Source organism: Magnolia sinica, chromosome 12 (genome assembly GCF_029962835.1).
Source record: "Magnolia sinica isolate HGM2019 chromosome 12, MsV1, whole genome shotgun sequence".
NCBI lineage: Eukaryota > Viridiplantae > Streptophyta > Magnoliopsida > Magnoliales > Magnoliaceae > Magnolia > Magnolia sinica.
In genome coordinates this window covers 41,965,889-41,975,288 of record NC_080584.1, presented here as the reverse complement: position 1 = coordinate 41,975,288, position 9,400 = coordinate 41,965,889, and positions in this window count along the sequence as shown.

Sequence of the window (9,400 nt, the reverse complement as noted above, 5' to 3'; positions counted from 1 at the left end):
TATATACCTCTAACATATTTTTGTTCATTTCAATAGTTTTTCTACACCTTATGCTTTTATTAATGTGAATAAGTTGTTTGAAGCTGGGTGCACTCATTTCAAGTTACACAGCTTGCAATTATTCCTACTCCAGTGTGCATTTCACTTCATTGGTGCTCCTTTCTACAAGGTATGCTAATCATGTTGTAACTTGTGCTTTTCTTGCCCTACAGACTGCACTCCCAGACCTTTTGCTTAGCAAACTAGCCAACTAGCCAAGTTTGGTATCGTTATCATGATCTCATTAGACATTTCTTTTTCTTAGACATGTGTACCAAAATTGCTGCATTATCTGTGTAATAGGATTCTTATAGCTAACCTAAATAGAACATGATTCATCTAGCTGAACCCAAAATGTAAGGCTTAGAGGGGTTGTTTGTTTACCACTTAATATGTCACCGAACTCTTAAAATCATATTTCAGCCACTTAAGATGCTATTTTGGGTGTTTGTTTAACACAATTAGTAAAAGTCCTTAATGGAAATTAATCACGGAATTAATTCAAGGGTGGTGTATGTGTCGAAAGAGGTAAGTGAATTTAAGTTACACATTTTTTTTTTCTAAATGACTACTCTGCCCTCTTCGAAGTAACTTTCCATGAAAGCTTTTAGGGGTAATTGCATAGTTGTTGTGTGGACATGGCAAAGTTCTTTGGGCCCATCATGATGTATGTGTTATATCCACCATGTCCATGCATTTTGCCACATCATTTCAAAGCATTAGCCAAAAAGGATGCAGACCCTAAGCTCAAGTAGACTACAGTTTCCACACCACATAAAGCTGTGGGGATAATACTTTCCTAGGGCCCATCATGATGTTTTCTTGCCATCCAACCTGTTCATGAGGTCACACGGACCTGGATGAAGGGAAAACACAAATATCAGCTTGATCCATAACTTTCATGGCTCCCAAGAAGTTTTCAATTGTATGCGATCAATCTCCAATGATTTCCGTGGTGCGGTCTACTTTAACTTTGGGTCTACCACATTTTTGGGCTCACGACCCAAAAATTTTTGGGCTCACGACCCAAAAAAATATGAATGGTATGGATCTAACACATAACATTATGGTGGGGCCCATAGAACTTTGTTACATCAACACGGTATCGATGGAGGTGCCATGTTAGGAAATCCGCCTTGCAAACGAATTTCTTTCCAAAGCCTTTGCAGGAAGCTCCTGCAATGGGAAGCTAGATGGGGTTTAATGCAAAAACTATAAATAAAGGAACAAGTTCTTAGATATGCAAATGCGTGCTACATTAATGTGTGCTGGTGTGATAGGCATGGTTGTATAGACGTGTGGACTTAGTAGAATTCAATGGAATATCTAGAGAACAAGTTGCAAACCTTATACTATTGTGTCATACAATCCATTTTCTCCCTTGCTTTGTGTTCCACTAACACATCATGCTCGTATGCAGATGGTACTAAACACAAACAATTTCCACTACCATCTTCAAGTACAAATTTTTGTATACTTCTGAAATAGCATCTAGGCCTTGTTGTTTCCATTCTCAAGAAATTTCGTATGGGGTCATGTCCAAAAATGGATCTACCCACATAGGAGTGCACAACCCTGGATCTACCCACACAGGAGTGCACAACCTTGTTTTTTTTTTTTTTTTTTCCTTATGTGGATGCTTAATAAGTGTAATACCCTATTGAACAACCAAGGTAAAAACATTCGGCTCACTCATCAGGTAGTGTACCAAAAAATAATATGATTGATGACTTGCCCAAGTTGCATGCGACTCATCCAAGTCTCGTCTGGAATCTGGACCAAATGAGTCAGTTGGAGTTGCTAAGTCAAAATGATGAGGAGATTTTTTTCTTTGTTGATGCAGTTCACTACATCAGAAACATGCTAGCTTGCCAAATTACCAATGTATGTTCTTGGTATCACTTGCAAAGAGTTGTGCTTTTGGTGTGCCTTTATCATTATGCAGGTATTTTAGCTTGTCGGTATGGATATATGAGCAACTAAAGAAAATGTCAATGGACGGCTGAAAAATAGACATGGCGATACATAATTATATTTTCTCTCTTTAAGGATTAGATGGCTGATACAAGTTTGTCTTTTCAAAAATACTCAATAAATAGTTTGCCTTTTCAAAATTAAAAGATAGATTCAAAAGATAGACACACTAAAATTTATTTACTTGGTTAAGCTTTCAACTGTATGGATTATGATGATCTATTATGCTGATTCTGTTTGATGTAAATTGAGTCTCTAACATAAACTGACACAATAATGGTAACTAATGTATATTTTATTTTGGGTAAACTGATTTTATTTTCAGTTTTATGGTCAGTATGCTTGTTTGTAGATCTATCAATACAGGCTTTTCTGGTTATGAAACTTTTAAGATTAACGTGTGTAGCTGATCTTTATGCAACTTTGATATGGATGTCCTGCCCTGGTGAGTAGTTTATTTTGTCCATAATGCACAGTGACAGTGAAGGTGTTCTCTGGCAAATAGACATGGATAGGATGGTTTTTCTTTTTACAATTCTTCTCGAGTACTTTAAACTTGAGAATGTGAAGGATATTTTCATCTTGAATTGCAAGCATAACACAAAAGAGCTTAATATGTTTACTGGTGAGTGCATGATTTTGTTTTCAGATCTTATCTAGTAAGTTGTCTTGATTTTTACAACCAATGTGGCTATTTCCAGCACAATGAAATTGGCCTTTCAGTAATATTCTACGGATAAAATGCAGTTTGGTTTTATTGCCTTATCAACTTTGTTTTTAACAGTACTACTAGTCTTCCTTTAGAGTCATAGATTCTGCTTAATTTTTATCCTTGGATTGCAGTGTTCCTTTAGAGTCATAGATTCTGCTCAACTTTGTTTTTAACAGTGTGGGGAAGAAAATGGTGATCTTTTCTCCTTTGCTATGGAACACTTCTAACATGCACAAGAGAGGTATGCACAACCACATTCCGTCATAGGCATGCATGTGTCGTGCCTGCAACCACCCATTTTTTAAACCAATTTGGTTATACACACGCAACACATGATCCGAGTTCAGTTCTATTTTCCTTGAAGAATGCTTGTATGTGGTGCGATGCATAGGGACTGCATGGTGCAAGTGGCAAACATGGGCTGATCAAGACTGTTGATCTAGTGGGCCATGGTGTGGATCAACTCTACCAAAAATCCCGGTGATTCAAGGCTTCGACCATCCAATTGTTGTGAGTTTTTAATATGGGACTAAATATCTAATGGTCTGAGTGGATCTTACATTAACATCATGCTGGGACCCATCAAAATCAAGATTTGTGCCTGCAATTCCCTTTTTTTCTAAACGAACTTTATGGTTGGAGACTTGAATTTTGGTAGGGTCCATGATGTGTATGAAAAATCCACTCCCATCATTAGATGCCTAATCCTAGTTTAAGCCCAAGGCCAAAAAATCAGCTAACTTGTGATTCAGGTGGGCCACTCCAAAGAAAACAATTGGATTACCATGTATGGTTGTCATTTAGCTTGTCCTTGGTTTCTATAAGAGACCCATTGTACTATATATTGTACACATCATCGAAACCATTCATTAAGTGAGCCCCATGATGTACGTGTTAGATACACATCGTCCTACCTAGGCCCCTCAAGCTGACTTGTGATTCAGGTGGGCCACACTAAAGAAACCAAATGATCTAAGCCTTTTTGTGGTCCCAAGAAGTAAAGCGGTGTGGTCCACTTGACCTACAAATTTGTCTCATTTTTTGTGTCATGCAATAAAATGATCTGGAAACATGGATGGGCGGTGTGAATCTAACACATACATTATGGGGCTCACATAAGATCCGTGCCACGGAAAATGTTGTGCTTTCTTCCATCCCGACGTAATCAGCGTCGTTATGAATCTCGACCCTAGCCATGGGTAAAGCAAAGCCTGGCTAAAAGAAGCTTCGAGCCAAGCTATTAGGTCTATTGTAACATCCCGGAAAAATCCGTACAAAGACCCGAGTACCACCTCAGGCAGAAATCACTAAGGACCGAATCCTTTAGAAATTAGACGAAAATTATTAAGTGCTAAACGAAATAATAAATGGAATTAGATTGAACTGCTTTTAATATTAACTATAAAGCCCAAAACTAGTAGGATCGCTAATGCTACATTATCTAAAAACTTAGGATCGATCTCAAAACCCAGTTGCCCTCAGGGGCGCATTGAAACTCCGTATCGGACCTGGACCGGGCGTCGAAAGTCCGATTACCGTGAAATTATACGGTTATGACCGCCTTAATGGGCTTGACAATCATCTAAGAAATCAAGTCCTAATAGTATCCAGAAGCGCACAACTTGAGCTCGGAGCGAAGTGTGTGAGAAACGCGAATATCTTTAGAAAATGAACTAAAACTTAAGTAAATTGAATTGTTCGCTTGCAGGCCAAATCTAAGGATTCAGACCATCATAATCTAACCCAATTACACCCTCAGATCAGGAAAAATTTCCAGCACATGTCAGTGTACTTGTGACCCTGATCGAGTATTGGTGACCGTTGAACCGAAACTGGTCCTCCGCAGTCGATCTGTGAATCCGATCGGACCGAAAGGTTAGCCTAACCTAGATCCAATGTCAGAGAACTTCCCCCGGATTGTATGCAGAAAAGGGGCCTCCAGATGTGCTCCGTTGGACCGAAACGGCCACCATTTGGCTATAACCTAAGTATACCATGACCCTGGGGCCATTTCCATCAGTTCTGGGCCTATAAAAGGGCCTTAACCCATCTCTCTCTCATTCCATACGAATTTCAAACCCTAGGAGAGAGGAGAGAAGAAAGAGAAGAGAAGAGAGAGGAGAAGAGAGAGAAAGTGGGAGATCGTTCCCGGGATTCGATCCCACCACTCCACGTGCTTAACCACCGCTTCCGTGTCGCTATACCGGTGATTTCGATTCCATTTTTGGGTGAGGAATCCTAACCCTAATCTGTTTTAGGAATTCAAATAGAGTAACTGGTAAATAGCTAACCTATTTCATGCTATAGGTTGCCATTGTGTTGTGGACAAAGATGTAGTGTTCGAACTGAGCTCAGTACGGGTTTACCAGCGAAAGATGCAGACTATTAATGTTTAGGTTATGGTTTTCAAGGCTTTCAAAGTCAGTTAATGATTTATGACTGACTTGATTGCTGTCACATGTGCTTAGATGCGATGATTTTCATGTATTATGCATATATATATGAACGATGTTAGAAATAATGTATTCTATGTGTTTGTTGAAATGTCTGAATGAACATGGAATTATGATTTGTGCCCGCCATGGGTATTGGTTGAGAATACATGATTGTCGTATGTGTGGTAACTCCTTTGTGAAAGGATTTGCTATAATATAGGTTATAACTAATTTATTTCATGTATGATGGAATGTGTAGACTAAGTGTTCGATAAAATGTTTGAATGAGAAATTGTCCGATGAATTGTATGTATTTAGGGCGTTGAGATAGGATTCTCAACTACCTTATCTAGATATATAATTTCCTCCATGTAGTCTTAATTTCAACTATGTGATTTATGTATAAAGTGCATATGTATAATGACATGTTCTATGTGGTTGATAAAATGTCTGAATGAGATATCGTTTGATGAACTGCATTTAATAAGGGTGTTGAGATAGAATTCTCAACCACCTTATCTATATGCATATTTTCCTTCATGTAACCTAAATTCCAATTATGCAATTTATGGATGAAATGCAATATATGACAATATGTGCAATGTATACGATGAAATGCTTGAATGAGATTCGTGTTGGGAATGTTTGTTAAATGCATATATGATTATCACATGTCTCCATATGCTGCATTTGAATGTGATTGGGACTACTACGTAGTCCAGACAATTGGTAATGATTTCGGAATGAGTGATCGAACTAGTTTTGCCACATTGGATAAGTTCGATGAATCTGAGTCGTACGATGATTGTCGACAGTGGTACCATGTCGACTAATTCCGTGTACGCTCATACCAATCGAACTTGTCAAGTAACTCGATTGGCCTATTGTGTGTTTACCATGTATGGATACTACTGCTTGAATCTAAGGTGCCAACTTACTAGTGCAAAGCCAATTTAACCTTGGTACCACGATCTGCTAAAACTCATGAGCCGGGCATGGTGGTATGGGACACTGTGGTCGAGTTGTCGGCCTACGCTGGGGCGGTGAGCCTCCCCATAGTGTCTAGTGAGTAACCCAAACTAGTGAGCCGAATATGGTGCTATGGGACACTGTATTCGAGCTGTCGGCCTACCTCGGCGCAGCCTGGCTGTGGTCCCCAGTCGGGTTGGTGACGAGCCTTTGAAAATATACTGCTAGTTGGTAGGGCATCGGTGGAGTAATCTCAAGTATACACTAGGACTACCGTAAGGTGACAAGCCTTTCCATAGTGACCTCAAGTATAAACAGGCCTACGTGGATGGTGACGAGCCTCCCATAGTAACCTGAACTTGCCTATCGTATGTGATTGACTAGGATTGACGACCCTAGATGGATCATTGTTTCGGTAATGATATAAGATAGGTGCCTTAGATTTCCAAACCTGCTGTATGAATAAGTCTAATTAAGAAGTTGGCTAATCACGTACATGCACTGCATTTGCATGTGCCTTTGGCATTGGAGTTGAGCACAGAGGAAGGGGTGCATGCCGCGATCGTGAGATGATGTTGTAGAGGGAGTGTAGGCGAGGGCATGCATCATAAACACATATCATCCTTGCATTAACCAGAGTACTTAGGAATGCTTGTTGTATTGCTTTATCATTACTGCTTGATTGAATTGTTAACATGTTAACCTTTGCTTTATAGCTCCACTGAGTTGATCACTCACTCCCACATTCTGGGATGGTGTTTTAAAACACCAACTAGACACTGTTTTAGTTACAGATGGTGGCGATACTTACGAAGTGGAGCCTGACTTTTATGATGACGAGGGGGAGTTCTCTTACATGCAACTCTCTGGAGGGTCTATGTAGACTTGGAGTTGCATATCGGGGGTACAGGGATATGGATAGAGGACATTACACTTCACCATTTTGTATATTTTGGAACTATACATGTAACTATTTAACCTGGTGACGTTCATACTCTGAGGACTTACAATCACTTATATGCTTTATATACATATCACAGTCTTCTGCTTACGTAAATTGTCTTTGAAGTATGATATGTTGTTTTGGTATACTCCCACTCATGTTTAATGCACTAATACAGACAATATTTAATCATCATCATCTATGTTGTATAAGTGATGCGTTGGAACTCGGGAGTTGAGCTTCTGATCGATCCCCGATTTTCAGGGCATTACAAGTTGGTATCAAAGCATGATTTGGATTAAACTGGACCTGAGTTATGGTAACATGATGCACACTGACGAACTTTGACTTAGGAGGGTGTGATGAAATGTAGAAACAATCATAGGATGTAAAGTTTCGCCAATCAAAGGAAGTGACCAAAATTGACCATTGAAACCAGGCCCATAGGCCACGGTGATCATGAGAGATGGCTTCAAATCCTTTCTTAGACCGTTAACCAATAACTTTAGATGAGGATTTGGTGCATTTTGCACTTAAAGAACCTAATAGGTGTGAATATAGGAGGAACTTTAGGTGTGACCCGAAAATGCTTTGAACAGACTCGGGGGCCTAAACGACGCAAATCAGAGGGATCCGAGGTGGGTCCCATGCACATCCGGTGTCCCCAGGGGGGATAACATCCCCGAATTGGGGAGGCATCCCCAACTGTCCAGCGACCGGGGATGGCATCCCTGAATCGGGGATGCATCCCCGATTTTGGCCAGCGGGCCTGCCGGGCAGCACTGGTCCGGGCGGGCTGACGTGTGTGGGTGGCTGTGGGGCCCATGAAATCATGTGGGACCTCTTCCATTTCCCCTTTATGCTTCATTTCCCTCCCTCACACCACTCCAAGCTCTCCAAATCCCTCAAAACCTTGTCCTTCTCCCTCAAATCCCCCCTCAATTCCACCATCTTCTTCATTTCCTTCACCACTTACTCTCTTTCCATCATCCTCTTCGAAGGAAAACAAAAACCTATCATCTACAACTCCCATTTTCTCTATTCCCTACATGTTTGGACACGAAGTTCATAGCTTTGTGTCTCATCTTTCAAGAACCCTCCAAATCCACCTTCATTATAAGGCTATTTGGTTTCCATGGCTCTTTTTGAGCTTGTGGTCACCATTTTCTCTCTCTCCACAATTCTTTCCCTCATGGGAAAGAAGAGGGTTCCCGCGGATGAAGCCGGGCCTAACCGTCCAACCTGTCCAAAGAAGATATCGGGCACAGAGCCAAGTTCGAGCGCCGCACATGAGCTAAGGACAAAACGGGACCTCGATCCCCAGGCTCCTCTCGGAAGAGCTCTACTAACGGACCTGTCGCATGGAAGATTTCAAGGCCATAGGGTCCTCTTCGAAGTGCATGCGGACGAGAAGCTATTTAGGCTTTATCCGCAGATGGACCATCTCTCAGACGCAGGATGGGGGCCCGTATTCGAAGGCAAGTCACGTGTGACTGTGGACGCTGTCCGAGCCTTCTATGCCCATATATGGGACCCATCGCTGGAGCCTCTGCAGTTCAAGATTCCCGTGGCAAGGCGGGAAGCAGTCATCGATGTCGGTTTGAGAGCTCGGGTCATAAGGATATAGCATGGTGAGGTGCATGCTGATGAGAAGTATTTCAAGAGTGCGCATGAAAGAGATAGCCGCAGGCGATACCTCTGAGGCTTCTTAGTCCACTAGAGCAATCGAGGCACTTGCCTCCTAGCGATCAAGATGACTTCTGACTTCCAACTTCTCCACTATATATTCACATACAATGTGTATCCCAGGTGGAGCAACCGCACTGACTGCATGCGCTTGATGGTAGACTTCTTGTACCGTATCGGGCAGGGAGATAACTTGTGCTTGCCTACCTTCGTCCTATGCGAGATAGTCCTAACCGCCCGTTCTACTAGGACGGCTACTACACTTCCCTTTGGCTGACTCATATGCAAGCTTGCTCATGAGTTCAGCTACAGATTTTGCCCTGATGCGGTGGCGTCGATTTACTTTATCAATGACACCACACTCGCCAACATGAAGATTGGGCCGCGACCATAACGTGATGCGTTTGAGGATGAGGAAGGCAGTGAAGAAGATGAAGGGAGTGAGGAAGAGAAGAGTGATGGAGAAGAGGAAGAAAATGAGATAGAGGAAGAAGGAGAGCAGGAGGAGGAAGAGGAGGCCTAGGACACTGACGAGGGCTCTCCTCTTACTACACAGGTGCGCGATGGTGATCGAGCTGCTTTAGAAGCCCGACATCTTTAAGTTAGATTGCAGTCGTCAGTCCTGAATGTTTCCTTCATCTT